Source organism: Pogoniulus pusillus, chromosome 3, assembly GCF_015220805.1.
Source record: "Pogoniulus pusillus isolate bPogPus1 chromosome 3, bPogPus1.pri, whole genome shotgun sequence".
NCBI lineage: Eukaryota > Metazoa > Chordata > Aves > Piciformes > Lybiidae > Pogoniulus > Pogoniulus pusillus.
The window spans coordinates 23,965,571-23,982,203 of NC_087266.1; positions in this window are offsets into that span (position 1 = coordinate 23,965,571).

The window sequence follows — 16,633 nt, forward strand, 5'->3', positions numbered from 1 at the left end:
GCTGGGGTTATTTAGTCTGAAGAAAAGGAGGCTGAAGGAAGACCTTAATGCTTATTACAACTCCCTGAAAGGTGGTTGTAGAGAGGGGGGTGTTGAGTCTCTTCTCACAACTCACAACTGAGAGGAAAAGAGAAAACACATCGTTTCCACAGGGGAGGTTTATGTTACACACTAGGAAAAACTTCTGTAGCAAAAGCATTATCAAAGACTGGAACAGGCTGCTCAGGGAAGTAGTTGAATTGCCATCCCTGGATATATTTAAAAGCCATCTAGATATGGTGTTCAAGGACATGGTGCAGTAGTGGCCCCAGTAGAGTTAGATAATGCTTGGACTTGATAATCTTAAAGGTCTTTGCTAAACACAGTGATTCTGTGATTGTGTCTCAGAGGAATCTCATCACTGTAAGTGTAAGGAAAGGCATAAACCCAAGCCAGTGGTACCCTCTGACAGAATGAGACAATGAGAGCAAGAAGAAAATTAATAAATTCAATCTGAGCACGAGAAAAGATATATATACATATATTTTTTTCCTGCGAGGGTAACCAACATGGGCACAACTTGTCAAGTGAGGCTGTGGAGTCTGTATCTGGAAGATATCCAACTCCTGACTAGATATAGTCATGGACAACCTGCGCTGGCTGACCTTCCTTAGGCAAGAGATTGGACTAGATGAACTCCAGAGTTTCCTTCCAACACGAAAGATGCTGTGGCTGTGACTCTCCCCTGATAAATGTTTTTGTAGTACCTTATCAGCCTCCATCATATCCAGATCTTCTAGCCACTGAAGGGATAAAAAGGCTCATCTTTGTGGGAGTAACATCACATTGTTGGAACATCGCTTACTTTTTCTCTGACTGGGTATCCTTGAAGGACAGAGAAAACACAAGAGTTTCTCCTTCTTTTCCTTTTTTATTCTTTTTTCCCCCTTTTTTCATAAACCATCTAAATAATTATACTTACAGATGAGAGTCCAAATGAAGGTCCAGAGGATGAGGCTTGAAGGATATCTCTCCATCTCAAATAATATGCATTCCTGGGCATGCATGCCTTTCTGGTTAAATCAGTGACAGACTGAAGAACTATAAATAGATCTTGTTGAATAGAGTTTATACTTAGAATGTGATTAATGTGGGCTTTTCCCTGAAAAAAATGAAAACCTCTTTCATACAGCAGCTCAAGTTTAGACAGACTCTTGAGATCTACTCCAAGGCCATCCTGCAGACCAGCCCTTCGCTCTATGCAGACAGCAACCCTGTGCTGGTGCCTCGAGATGATCTCGGTGTAATCTAGGAGGTATCCTGCCCATACCTTCTCTGCTAACACTCCCATAGTACGGGCAAAAGAATAGGTACCATTGACTGATTTTCAGACAGTGCAGCTCATAACTGTCTCCTCATGTAAACTGAAATTGGTGGCAGCTCAAAATTATGTCCTTAGTGGGGCCTGACAGCTGAGGTACATGGCCCATTCCCACCTCCTCTGCTACAAGCAGGCAGAGGCTTTGCAATAGTTTACAGTTCACAGGGTGAATTGCCAAAGGTCATGTGGAAATACCCTTTGCTTGAGTATCAAAAAGCCCATGTGCCCAAGCAAGTCAGGCAAGCAAGGACAACAACAAACACAGGCAAACTGTATGAGGGGTCAGCAAGGCAAGCTGGCAGCATCAGGGCACATCCACTGCATTGAAGATGGCTCTTTTAAATTATTTAGATGGATGAGCTCATCTGTGGCACATACAGATATCCTAGGACAGAACTGTATGAAAGAATGCAGAAGGCCTGCAGCCTAAACCAGTATGATTCTGTGGGTTTTGCTTTCTCTGCCTCTAGTTTAACAATCCATTAAAATTAAGGATCATACACTTCATGTTGATGAAGGAGTAGAGTGCAGAAGGAATCAGGGATTGTCCTTACTACTTTGTGTATTCACTTAAGTTGGTTTGCTTTTCTGCCAAGTGTTGTATAAATGAAGATCAGTTCCTCTCTGACACATAGCTGTGCTGTCCAAGAGATGACATTAAAAATACCTTTTTGTATCATTATTCTTAGTAGTAGTAGCACATATTTGATTCTACAATTATGTCTACAGGCCAGAATGCTGTATTAGGCACAGCAGAATACAAGCATGTGCCAGTTTCTATCCTCAAAGTTTCACAGTGCTGGATTTACTCAACAGTTGACATGTATATCACATTGGCATGTTTTTTTTACCCTGACTCTCACCTATGATGACCCAATGCAAAAAAGTGGAGGATCTAGCACAGCTGGTAGGTGCTGCATAGCATTTTAGACTGGACAAATAAATGATAAAAAGAAAGGTGCTGCATGATGATCCTGGTAGAAGTTGTACTACGTATGACAACAAGGGTAAACCCCACCAGTTTTGTAGTGGTGAGGTCATGTATTTGAAATCCAGCATGGTCAAAAGTAAAACTAAAAAGGATCCTGTCCTTTTGGCATGTATTAAGAAAGGCTGTTTTGATAGCATTCATTCTGCATGGAGAGGAAATGAGAGCTGTGGCCAGCAGTAGTCATCTGGAGCAAGAGACCCTGAAAAAGCATAACTGCATGCTGAGTCTGGAATCAGCTTTCAGATGAACCTCAAGAAAGTGCTACAGGCATTCGCATCTGAAAACAAATCTTTCCCACATCCAAGGATCAAGCAAAAAGGGCAGTGCTCTTCAGGAGGGGTGCTAGCAACACAGAGAGCTAAAAAGGCTATTCTGCTTTCAGGACCTAATCTTGTACTCAGATGCTCAACTCTCATTTCCATTAAATCTCCCTTTCAAATTTGTTATGTGAATTTAGCTGTCCAGGTGCAAAATCATTTGTTGTCGTTACTCTGGCAATTGATGTAGGAAAATGATGAAATATACAACTGATACTTTGCTCCTCTTTTGAAAAAAAAAAAACCAACATGTCATAAGTAAATGAGTAGACTTTTGCCAAGCAGTATTCCCTTTGAGAAGAATTGTGCCTGTATCTACAAGTAGGTTGGGCTGTGATTTTAGTGTTCAAGGGCCATCAGTAATAGTTGAAACTGAGATGTGCTTAATAGGAATAAAAGCTCTGTTATTCTAAATCAGGTTAGTAGTCTAGCCAATGTCATACTCTGTCTCCAGCAGTGGCCAGCATGAAATGCTTCAAAGACACACAGACCTCCACAGTGGACAATCGTGTTATAATCATCTTATTTGCTAAGTTTCCACTGCTGCCAAGGCTATGAGAGAGAGGTTTATGCTCTGAAGCACAAAACTTCATGTCCGTTATAGCCTAGAATAATCCATAGATAACATGAAAGACCAATTGCCATTTTTTAAAAGAACAACACTGTCTTCCAATGGTTGTTATTGCTGGGGTTAGAGACCACATCAAACTTACCCTCACAGATTGACATTAAAAGCTTTCAGCCCCATACAGCACTCCAGCGTTTTCCAATTGAGGCAGGCTGTGAAGAGAAGCATCTTCAGGAGACAGAAAACATCATCATGAAATTTCCTTTAAAGCAAGAAGAACATCCATAATTTCTGTTTTGTCTCCAGATTTTCAGGGCAGCCTGAGAAATTGAAAGGCTCCTGAGACAAAGGGTTTAATTCTCCAAGGTTTGGCTGTGAGACAGATCAGGATTCTTTCCCTCTCTGGCAGCCACAGAGTGAAGATATCCAGGGCAGCAAGAAACACACTGAGTTAGTCAACAGGATGGTTTTAATGCCTCTATAGAAACATGTGGCCTTTTTTTATTTTCTTTTGCATTTCATTTGGTGTGAATCAGTCCCACTGAACTCAGGCATTTTACAAGAGAGTGTTCAGACAAAAAGGTACACTGGAAATGAGGGCTGGATCCTGCAGCATGTTTGCTGTCTGCTGTCCACTCTTGTGGACTATCAGTTTATAATGTTGGCCACTGGAAGAATCTCAGATTTCATGTTTTCAGATATTTTTGGGGGAGACTAAAAGGTAGTAGGATTTGATGATCTTAGAGGTTTTTTCCAACCAAAATAATTCAATGATTCCATTATGATATAAACCAATTCCTTTCCCATTAGAAGAAAATTAATTTTTGCCTGTTTGCTGCTTCTGTGTCAAGCCAAACCAGCATGTGAGTCCTACCAGCCTCTCCTTTAATGCCAAAAGGCTCCTGAGAATAGCATTTAGCAGTCCTCACTTGCCTCAGGAACAGCAAGAAGGCAACAAAAGGATCTTTGAAGTTTTGTAGAGTTTATAATACACACTGCTGGCCAGAATAATGGGTTATTTATTTAATTTTAAAGTTACTTGTAAGACAGACCTTGTTTGAAGGTGAATGTGCCCAGCTATTTAAAATGACTTACCTTGTGCCCCTGAACATCCCAACATGCTTTAAGCACTTATTTTCCCCTGTCACGTTTGCAAGGCCAGTATACAAATACAAGGCAAAAGGAGAGAACCAAGTGATACCAGGTGCCAGAGGTTATTCCTGACACAGCTAAACAAGGCTATTCTGAAGGGTGTAGCAGAGATATGACATAATGGTGTTAAAGTTACTGATGTCATAAATTAAGTTAGGGAGCTCCTAAGGGCAGAGGTGAAGATTGATAGAAGAGGGTACAAAGGTGAAGTAAGGAGAAGGAAAGGAATAACACAAACAAGAACAAAAAGTCCCCAAGCCTGTTCTAGAGTGCACTCAAATCACCAGCATTCTTGAGGTGGTTTGACTATCTGTACATCTAGGAGTTCAGTCCATACAGAACAATAACCCTGAAAACAATAGTGAGAAGCTTATTATTTTAAGATAGATAAGATCCAGGAAGAAGCATCCCTCCTGGGTCAGCTTCCTGACAAAGAGGAACTGAGGTGAACATTGAAATACTGCTCAGACTGTGAACTTGAAATGGGTTTATCAAAGGATTTGCAAACCATAGCAGTAAAATGATCCTCATATCAGGAAATCAAATATGTGGAAATTAAAAAGTCCTAGGCAGCTGGTTGTAAGGGTTGTGGTGGAAAAAAAATATTAAAACTTCCTGTGGAAGAGGGAGGTCAAAGGTTCCCAAAAGTGTCATATCAAATTAAATGACAACTTGGTAAAAAAAGGAACAAGAATTTGTGACTTTGTGTCTGTTACAGAACTCAGCATTGCAAAAGAAACTGTCTAGAAAATAATGAAGGAAAAATACATAGTAAATATTCAAGAGATAACAGTGAAAGAGCACCAGAAATTACTCTTAGTCTGATATATAAGGAAAATGGCTTTGTAAACCTCTTAAACATAGCAGCTAAAGCTCAAATTGCTTGTTGGTGCCACCAGGATCCCAGCCTTCATTTGTGCCTTATAGGAGCTGCTGCAGCCTAAGGCTGAGTGTAGCCTATTAGCTGCGCAGAGCCAAACTCAGCAGGGACCTTGGAGTACTGACTGTGTTCTATCATCCCTCTGTCCTGCTGACTACAGCAGGTTATTTTTTACATTATCAGGAGGCTAGGTTCGTTTAATTTTTAAACTTTTTTTTTTTTTAAACTGTGAGCATCTCCAGTAGTAAGCAGCTAAACATTTGTGACCTCCCATTGTAGCTCATATTTCCTATTTATAGAAATGATGCTAAATTGAAGGAACCATTATTGCACATCTGATTCTCCTGTCTCTTATCTACATGACTTTTAGAATTATTAGGGTTTTTTATTTAAGGATCTTCATGTGTCTGTAATTTAAGGCTCTTACTTATACGCATATGCATGTATATGTATGCATATCACAGAATCACAGAAACATTCCTGTTGGAAAAGACCCTCAGGATCACCAAGTCCACCTAATAACCCTACTCTACAAGGTTCACCCTAAACCATATCCCCAAGCACCACATCCAAATGACTTTTAAGCACATCCAGGGTTGGTGACTCAACCACCTCTCTGGGTAGCCCATTCCAAAGCCTGACCACTCTTGCTGTGATTTTTTTTTTCCCCTCTAATATCTAATCTAAACCTACCCAGTTGCAGCTATGTTTAGGTAGGGTTTAAATCTATAGGTACACATGTAATAATTCTCTGAATATTTTTTATAATGAACTGTAGCACTCAGTTAGATTGCACTCAACTCTGATTCTATCCTACTTGAACTGAAACAAAAACTGTGCTGAGGAGATAATTGTTGTTTACATACATTGCGCCAACGTGATATAACATTTCATCTGACTTATTTTCTATCATTCATTGGGCTCCAAAACAGAAACAATATCTGAATGAAGCAGTGTCTAGAAATGCTATTTTTAATTGGTTGAAGAGATTGCCTGACCTCTGGTAACTGGTGACTGTTGTTGGGGAGACTCTCCAGGAGCAAGGGCACATTGTTTGAACATAATGGAATGATAGTCTCATGTCATCTATAGGATATGGAGACACCACACTTTTGTGTTGCTTTTACTTTATTACTATACATGCAAGGCACAATCAACAAAGACTTCCTGACGATGAATGTTGTCAGTATATGAAACACTGAATAACTGCTTTTTGTTTTGCTGAAAGGACCCCTTTCTTTCAGATTTAAAGGGGAAAGTACAGAAAAAATAGCTCTGGGGAATGGACTCTTGCATATAGGAATCTTTTCTTTTTTAGCAGACTTTGGGCTGCACTGAGATATTACATTAATTTTATATGAGTTTGGTTCCACTGACGTAATCGCAATGATTCAAGGTTTACAATAAGGTGAGAGGGGAACTGAGCAAATTAATAGGAGCTTGAATTCCATGTTATTTCTAAGCTCACAGTCACTTGGGTTCTGAATGCTGCCAGTGTTGGGATTGATTTTTTTCTCTGCTTTCACTTTCACTCATCATGACTGTAAAACCCAAGAGGGCCTGGTTTAATTCTAGCCTCCCTTTCTCACTCCAGTCTCAAGGCCTACAAAGACAGTAATAGGTGCCTGTGTATTATAGGCAACTGCTCCCAAAATAGCCAGAACTAAAAATCATCTAATTGGTTTACCATCAATAAGAAGGCAACAGAGTCTAATCAACTGAGTGGACATGTTCTGCCACATTAGAGTTTGTTCTTTATATGTGTGGTTGCTGTTGGAGACATTTATTAGTTTTTATTAATTTTAGTTTTATTAATTTGTTAAAACTATTTTAGTTTCAAGCTAAACCAAAGAAGAATTTGTCAGACATCAGTCTCACTGCTCACTGTCTGTCACTGGCACTGGGATGGTGTCTTGGGTGCCAGCTGTGGGCACAACAAATGAATGAGAAGCAGTAGTGTCAATATTTGTCCATGTGGAAAAACATAAGCCACATTTTCAGATTCCCTTTATCAGGCACTAATTGTGGGATTCAACTCCTCTAAAAATATTTGCTGTTTTATCTAAGCTACTTGTCCACCCTGCATCTGTCATCAGTGGAGCAAGGTACATCTACCACTTTGACCTCTTAGATGAGACATTTAACTTCACTCAATTGACTATTGAAATAGCCTGTGCAATTAGTTTAGTCTGGATGCTTAAGTTTTACACAGCTGAAGATGAACAGAGTGAATCTCTCTCCAATCTCTTCCACTTCTCCCCACCAACATGGTGTTTTCAGCTCCACACACCACTTATCTGGAACGCTGACCACAATTTGTAGCTCAGGGCTGCCCTGTACCAACCCTGGCATGGTTCATACTTCAAGATGCTGAGATCCAATGCCAGGGATGCTGCAGACATTTATGCAGGACCTTCTGCAGGGAAGCGGTAGTACTGTGGCCGACGTCAGTAAGCACAGGCTGAACGAGCTAAGAGCAAGCAGAACTAATTACATACTTAAGCAGGTGCATAAACTTTGGCAGGATCAAGGCTTAAATAATCATCACCTCGAGGCAAGAAAATGTTCTTCTTTTTGTTTCCTTTGCAGCACAAAACTTGCTATTGTCACTTAATTAGCTTGGTTTTCAAAATGATGAAGTAACTTTGGAAGCTTTACAATCATGGCATCACTTAAAACATCTCAGTGCTCTCCTGAGAGAGGTGAGGAGGTTATAGGCTGGCTGCTTTACTAAATGAGGCTACTCAGCAATCACAGCAGTCGTTCTGGAGTCTGCAACGTCAGGTCCTCGAGGCCCAGCCTGGCTGCTATTAAACTGTATGGACAGAGTTCCACTACCCAGGTGAGAGTTGCATTGGGTCTGAAAACCTTTCATTATTCGAGAAGGATCCTTATCTAGGACACTGAGGACACACCGAGGGCGCTGATAGTTAAAGGCTTGTTGATAGAGAATAATAAGAGGATGTGAAAGCTTGGAAAAAACATGCCTAGATCTCTTTTTCTTCATGCTGTAATGTGACCTGTAACATGTATCCTTTCTAGTTCACTGCTGTAGATTTCTTTGTAGATACAGCAAGAGGCAGTTCTTAAACAGAGACTGGTTACAGAGAATATTACTGAGTATTTTCAAGAGTATTAAAAATGTCACCAAACAAAAATCTTGTTCACTTTCCCTGCCCTTTCTGTGACAAATGACTGCAGTAAAAGTGAACTCCTGCTTTTCCTTATTTATGAAACACCTCTCCCCTTTTGTGTGAAAAACTAATTTCCCTGTGCTTTAGAAAGTAAGTGGCAGTTGAAAAAGCAAGTGAGAGCTGCACATTAGAGCAGAGAAACAAGGTAAGTACTGCAAACTAAAGAGCTATTCACTGTGTTTTGTTGGTTTTTTTTTTCTCCTAAAAGAAAAGAAGTGAAAACTGTTATCAGACTGAATTGTTCTATTCCTGATTACTGTGCATAGCATGATGAAACAAAAAACGCTTTTCCATTTTAACTTTCATGGCCAATATATGCCCCAAACCCTTTTGATAAACAACCAGTTTTCAAAGCAGCACATTTCTGTAGATTGCCAGCGATCCAGCAGAGCTCTCATACTGCTTTGATTTTTCCATCTCCCGAGAGTCCCAGACCTTCACAATTGTTTTTAGGTTCCAAAAAAACCTAAGTAATACAGGCAAACTTCTCCATAGATTCATTTTACATTTACAAGGCTCCTGGCTGCTTGCTTGCAACAGACAGAACTCACACATCACTCTTCAAAAAAACTCCTCATAATTTAGACAAAGTAGTTTTTACTCATCAGCCTTTCCACAACTGAGACTGCCAATGCATCTTACTTCTTCAGGAAGGAAATGGTCTCAAGTAAGTCAGTTTAAATAAGATCAGCAAAGCCATCTCCAGTAATACCATCTGGTGATTCTTAATCACATCTGAGCCTAGAATGTGGCAAATATGAGTCAAGTTAGAAAAGACATGGGAAGAAAAAGCGTAAACATGGAAATGCAAGAGTATTAAGTTAGAGTAGCTTGCAGCCTGCAAGATGGAGAAGAGCAATAAAAAGGAACGAACACAAAGCTAAGCAGTTCATAAACATGGGCACTAAGGCAGTACATTCTCATTAAAACAGACATTTACCAACACTACCCTGCTGATTCTTACGTCTGGTTTTGGCTTACTCTTTATGTACTGCCCAAGTATTAACACAGATATAGAGCTGAAAGTTCAGTGAAGAACTGAGCATCATGTGTTTGCCATACTCTCACCAGCACTGAATTGTCACTTCCTTGCCCAGTGAGCCATAACAGCAGTGTGTGCCCTCCTGAAATTACACAAGAACCCACAAAAGCGACTGGTGCTTTTAGTGTGTTTTCTTAACCATTGGCAGTGTTTTGTAGAATATGAAATATGCAAAGTGGTAAGCTTCTCCACATTTGTTTTTCCTTTTCTGCAGCAGAATCCTTAAATAAACAACAAGTTGCTGTAGCAACTTGTATCAAGAGCAACAAGGAGGAAAGGTGGGTGACACCAGAGGCTGTACCGGTTTGAAGAAGCAAATAATTGAAACAGTTTGCTTTTTCACAAAGTGATTTTTTTGCTGCTGGCATGCATCATTAGATTCTGTTTCACTTCACTGACTGCAGTGCCATTCCTTCTTGTTAATGAGCACCTGACTGATGCATCACAGGATCACTGTATCAGGGAATGTTGACAAATAAATGAATCTGCCAATTTCTTTAGCATTTGAAGCTTCCACTCAACCCTCTAATCTAAAGACATCTGATTTCTTAAGAGGAATTTGCATGCTAGAAAATACAAATAAGCACTTAAAGCAGTGGTAGAGACAAGGTCTCCATAGAGTCAGAAATTATTAGACAAAATGAAAAAGGTGAGAGTGGTTTTCCCATTTAAAAAGTGTTTTTCAATTAATTTAGCAGGATTTGATGTGATGTTCTGCAGGTTGATGAACAAGTATCTGAATAGCTTGGACAGCATTAATTTACTCTTGTCCTGAATATTTTGTTTGCATTAAACCAGCTAGCAGAATATCTGTCTGTCTTTTTTTTTTTCCGTTCAGTATTTTATTTGCCTATGCAGAGATTATGAAGGGATTCATCATCTCCTGGGAAAGCCTATATCCTATCTGCTGTGCATGGGGCAAATGTCCACTGGCCAAGGGTGGGAAGAAGACATCCTCTCTCTGTGGGCATGAGGCAACCCTCAGGTGACCTTGGAGTTCAATCTTAAGCACCTGCTCTGGCAACTAAACTCAGGAGATCAGTGAGCAGTTCACAGAATCACAGAAGTGACAGAAAGATTCCGGTGGAAAAGACCCTCAGGATCACCAAGTCCAACCAATAACCTTATCCTACAAGGTACACCCTAAACCCTATCCCTAAGCACCACATCCAAATGACTTTTAAACACATCCAGGGTTGATGACTTAACTACCTTCCTGAGCAGCCCATTCCAATGCCTGACCACTCTTTCTGTGAAAAAACATTTCCTAATATATAGTCTAAACCTATCCAGTCACAGCCTGAGGCCATTCCCTCTTGTTCTATCACTATTTACCTGTGAGACGAGAGCATCACCAACCTCTCCACAATGTCTTTCAGGTAGCTTTAGACAGCAATGAGGTCTCTCCTCAGCCTCCTCTTTTTAAAACTCAACAGCTCCAGCAGTTCAGGTGATCTGCTCTAAATATTAAGCTCAAGAGGTTAGCTTAAGTCCATTTTAGATGCTTTAGCATATGTTCTGCTTGTAAGGTCCACAGTGTGGCTGCAGGTCTGTTTTTTTCATTCCCATTTCCAGACCAGCTCCTGGATTTGCAGCTCTAGACAACAAGGACTCTGAATCACTCCTTGCTCTTGCCTCACAGAGTAAGTGACCAGATCTGTCAGAAGTCCCACGGGGACAGTCTCTTCCCAGTCTTACTTTGGCTCACTGTCAGGGAATTTGTGTAAGAGCAATGCGTGATGGATGCTCTTGTCGTGTATCGATCAGTTAATTTCTCCCAAGAGAGTCCAGGTGTTCCTACCAGAGAACAGCAGTTCTTGGAGAAGCCAAGGAAAAGTACTGATCAGATAAGTCAACATAGAAAACAAAACTACAAACAAATGAAATGCATAAAAATCATACATATTGTTTTAAATGTACATGCATGTGCACATGAGTAAGGTGGTTGCTTATTTTTTCCCCACGTGCCCTGCCTGCAAGTGCTATTACCTGGGACTTGATCCTCTGGATATTTTGTTGTAGCCTGGCATATTTGGTGAAGTCTTCTAGTGAATGGCATTTGGCATGTTTTAGTTAAGAGTCCAAACCACTCTGGGGCCCCATGAAAGTTTTGTGGGTGTTCTCACTTGTATGGAATCAGATAGACATGTGCAAATAAAGCTGAGAAGGCTACAGTTACTTTTATGATTGGTTCAGCTCAACAAAGTATGTGAATAGAGAGATTCTTTGTCCTTATACAGGACAAGTTTGTTGTTCTTCAAGCACTTTTGTGAGCAAATGAATGTGTTAAATTAGGTCCTGTAGAGACTTGTTGGCAATTTTAAGGACGTGGCGTAATGAAGCTTGTTTCCAGCTCTGCAGGGATAGCTTCTTTTGTTAATCTACCAAATTAAGTGTTGGGTAGGCTTGTTTTGTCAGCAAATGGGAGAGGAAATGCCAAGAGCCCTGTTCTTTTACCCTCCTGCCCTCAGCTCTGTGGCCACCTTCTCTTCCCTAAGGGACAAGGAGAATTCTTTTTTTCTGAGAGGGCAGTACAACCCGGTTTTGATGCACGAGCCTGTCTCAGAACAAATATCTCCCTTGGAAAATAATGACATAGGAGGAAAAAAAAGCAACCAAACAACCAAATAGCAACAAAACCACAAGAGAAACCAACACCAAAAAGCCCTGCCACAAACCAAGCCAGAAGAAAACCCCATCTGTTAATTTCTTAACAGGTTTCACATTTGCTGAAAGCATTCTGGTTCAGGAAAACCATCCAACAACATAGTCTCACGGAGAAAATATCAGTCCCTCAGCTCAGACAGAAGTCTTCTACAGCAGCTTTGAACATTTAGAAGTAAATTCTTTTCAAAGCCATCAGAAATGTTGATGTTTACCTTACAATTTGAATGAAGGACAAAGAAAACCAAGAGCAGAGGGCACATCATCCCATTCACAGAGGCAGCTGGTTTTGGAAGGATGAACCATATTTTGGCAACCCATCTCTTTTCTGTCCAAACAGGCAGTCAGTATGTCTGTCTTAGATTAGATACCTGACTCCTGAGAAGCTGAATTTGAGTGATAGGAAACCTAACCTTAAAATTTTAATCCTAAGTCAAACCATGTAGCTGTAGGTCCCCCTACAGAGTCTGTTGTTCCTTTTCCAAAACACCCAAGCACTTCACGTCATGCCAGATCAATTTTAAAAAGTGGCTGTCTCTCAGCTGAGATGTGGTACTGTGATATTCCTGCTGCCAGAGCATTCCTGCTCTTCTGGTATGTAAAACAAGGAAAAATACCCAGTCCAGCTGCAGCAAGGAGCCTTGGGCTGAGAGCAACAGAGTGCTCAAGTGATATTGGCCAGTACATTGGAATAAAACAACCTTCATCATTTTAGAGCAACAAAACCTTTTATTGTTCTTAAAACAGCAAACCACTCTGTGCACAACAGCAAAGCAATCCTTGCTAGTGCTATCTCAAAAAAGGATCTGTGCATTAATCACTGGAAACGCCTGCGCTACCAATGTGCTCTTACTTGTGTATGATGGAAATAATGGTCTCATCTAGGCACAGCAAAGTCAGGGGAAAGGCAATAGCACAGAGCCCCAGGTAGCTTGTGTATCCCATAAAGCAAAATCTGGCAGTCTCTCCTCATGCAGGAGCTGGAAAATAAAGACAATAAGAACTCTCAAAAGCCACTTCTCTTCCAGTGTATTTACTGCTTCTCACTTTGAAACCAGAAAGTGCTTATGCCTTTTAAAATTCCAAACACACACAAAGCAGAAAATGTAATCACCTAATTTTGTACTGAGACCCAGATGCAAGAACCCATGAGGATTTTTTTCCCCAGTGTTTGACTCCACATTTCACACCCAGAGAAGGCACATGCTGGCTTTGGCTCCAAGCACCATCCCCAAATGCCTTCTGGCTTGGAGAGGAAAAAAAACTTCTTTGAATAACTTCAGGCTTGTCCCTGGAGTGCAGGAGGAGAGAGAAAGGACAAATCTATGTTAGAATCAGGGAAAAGGCCAGTGCCTGAGCACCTTGCTAGAAAGAGAGTGACTGAATGATCTTGGAGGTCTCTTCCAACCTGGTTGATTCTATGATTCTATGACACTGGGGTTTCCATCTGCTAAAATGTAAGCACCTGCAAAACCATTCCTCTCTCTGGGGACAGCAACAGAAGGTCCATTGCCGTTCCTACACTCTTCCAACAATGCTCCATAAAACAGAGAAGGCAGAAGTGGTCCAAGTAAATATTATCAGTTCCACTTGCTGCTGTATGCTACTGCTCTGCTTTGTAGATGCAACAAAAGTCATGGATTTGGTGGAGTGAAAAAAGGAAAAGTAGCAGTATCCAGATATAGACTCCTGCAAGCACAATGCTTGCTAGAGGCATAACCACAAGTAGCTGCTCTTCTTCCTGGTTATTTCCAGACCATGTGAAGTTCTCTCATGTGACAACACCAGTGGTTTGGTTTGTTGACAGCCAGCTCAAAGAACGGTTATGTCTGTCTGTCTGGACTTAGTGGTGTGCCAGGTTTCACAATGGCAGCCAGGAACCCAGATACCCTGATCTTTCCCCTAATTTCTCCCCACACATCAGTTACAGGGAAGGAAGAAACAGCTTTATTCGGAAGAAGAATTGGGCTAAACCCCAACTTGAATGTTGTTTTAATGCAGGCAGTATTTCATGCTAAGTCAAGAGGAAAATGAGCCTACAAAATTTCTGGGGCAGTAATCTCAGCTGCTGGAAGCACCTACACGTTTAGGAGTGATTCCCTGCTTTTATCACTGCTGGACCTCACTAAGGAAAGCAAACTAATTTTTTCACTCCAGGAGCATCCTACCCCAATAACAACATCTTCACAGAGAAATGGGCCTCATTTGGCTTTTGTCTTCACGTGTGGTAAAGTTTGTGCACAGATGCAAAGGACAGAGGCACAAGACAGAAAAACATCAATGGGCTGAGATGTTGCATGAGAGCACCCAGTGTGGGGTTGCTCCATTTCTCACATGAAGGAGGCTCCAGGTTGTCCTGGCTGCCCAGAGCCAGGCAGAGTAACTGGAGCCAGTGGGTGGAGGATTTTCAGGCTGAAGAAAGGATAAATACCTCAGCCATGCAAACAGAGGCAAGAAGCTTTGGGCTCTTTGCTCAATGTCATTCCCCCTCCCTCAGCATCGCCAGCTCCTGCTATGTCACCATGTGCCTTGTTTGCAATACTGAGGAAGGGAAGCTGGTGGCAGTGATATCCTTACACTTCTGGAGCCTTTCTAGCCTGAACAAAAGACTTACTACTTCTGTTATTGAATTCCTATGTCTGATGAATCCATGCCTTCTCTAACTTGAATAAGTAGTTTAATTCATAGCAGGACTGATTTCAGTTGGTGGTGTTGAAGTGTTGTCACTATGGCATCATTCAACACAGGATAGAAAGGTGACCAGGAAAAACTGAAATAATGGTGCTTTCATATTGCTTTCCTGGAAGAATGTGTGCAACAAAACCAAACCAAATCAAACAAAAAAAATAAAAAGGAGTGGGAAAAAAAGGCATAACTGCAGAGGAAACATTACAATGTCTGTATGGAAAGGATTCATGCTGCTATTTGCTCTCTGTTTCATTATATTTGCTCTCCACCACCACTACTGCTTTACTGTAAGGTAGTAACTTTTCAGAAACATCTTTTCCAGTAAGATTTCACCTCTATTTCTTTGGTTATGACAACTTACTGTGATTTGGGTAGCATTTGGTCAAAGAAAACATCCTGGGTAAGATCAAGCTTTCCTTTCTTTGACAAAACACTTAAAAGTAAACCACAAAAAGATAGATATTAAATGTATGGTTAGTATCATCACTCATTCTTCATTTTGTTGACATACTAAAATGCAAGGATAGTGAAAGGAGACACTATATAAATCCTGTGTGAACATATGGCTTTTGCTTTTTTATTTCCCCCCCCCCCCCCCCCCCCCCCCCCCTTTTGAGATTGCAGGCTGAATATCTGCAATCCTGTTAATGAAACGAGCCTTGCCATTTGAGGAGTAGCACTTAATGACAGTTGTCAGTCATCCCTAGATACTGCACTCAAGGGACATCTTGATTTGTCTGTGACAGAGAGATTAGAGATTGTCTGGAGAGTGTTACACAGCAGCTGTAAGAAATCCCTAGTTGAGAGGAAACAAGGATTAAAAAGCAGAGCAAAGAAATCAGATACAGCTTTTCCTGCTCCTGTTCTCCAGAGCAGATGATCCTTCTGCTCAGGTATAAGCTGTCTGTGTCTGAGGCTAATGGCTAAATGGGAGATGGCTGCTGCTGTGATTTAACTTCAGTCACTTAGAGACGCAAATTGCAGGTTTGTTGTGCTCAGACCTGGGCAGATGGAAACTGTCTCTTCCTCCCAAATAGTTTGCAGTTTAATAGATTTTCCTTCCCATTCTTCATACTCTTTTACACTGAAGGCAAGTGTAATCGGCACAGCTATGCCTGAGGCAGAAAGAGACCAAAATCATCCGGCCCTCGTGTCTTCCATCCCTATCAGCAGGAGATAGTGGAGGGATGCTGCTGCCCTGTCCTCATGCCCCAGCAGGGACCCGGGCAGTGCCAGCAGTGCTGGCGAAGGACCCTGCTCCAGTGCTGAGCTTCTGCTGTCAGAGCTTGAAGGCAGCCCCCATGACTCCTGGCACAGGTGTGCCTATGGGGAATGCCTCCCAGATAGCTCTTTGCCTCACTCACCCTTGTAAACTGGCCATGTGGAAACCAAAGAGTTGCAGGGGCCGGCTCAGGAGTCCACGCACACACACATTGCCCTCACAAAGTCGTGCTCTGGCCGAGCCTGTCAACCAGAAAAAAGGCTTTTTATGCATTTCTAGCAATAGCCACAAGGTCATTCAGCACGGGCACAGGCAGCAGGGGATGGCATTTGCTGCAGAAGTCCTTCATCTTACTTCAGACAAGGGTCAAACAAGACTGCAGAGAGAGAAAGACAAGTGGGACACCAGCCCCAGGAGACCTGGTGCAGGAATCCAGCGGAGGCTTGCCGAGACAGCAGGTTGTAGCGCACACAGCGCTGCTCAGTAACGCCCAGCAGCGAAACTGCAGTGCTGCGAGGCACATACAGCTGCTCTCTGCTGCCTCGCTGGCATGGC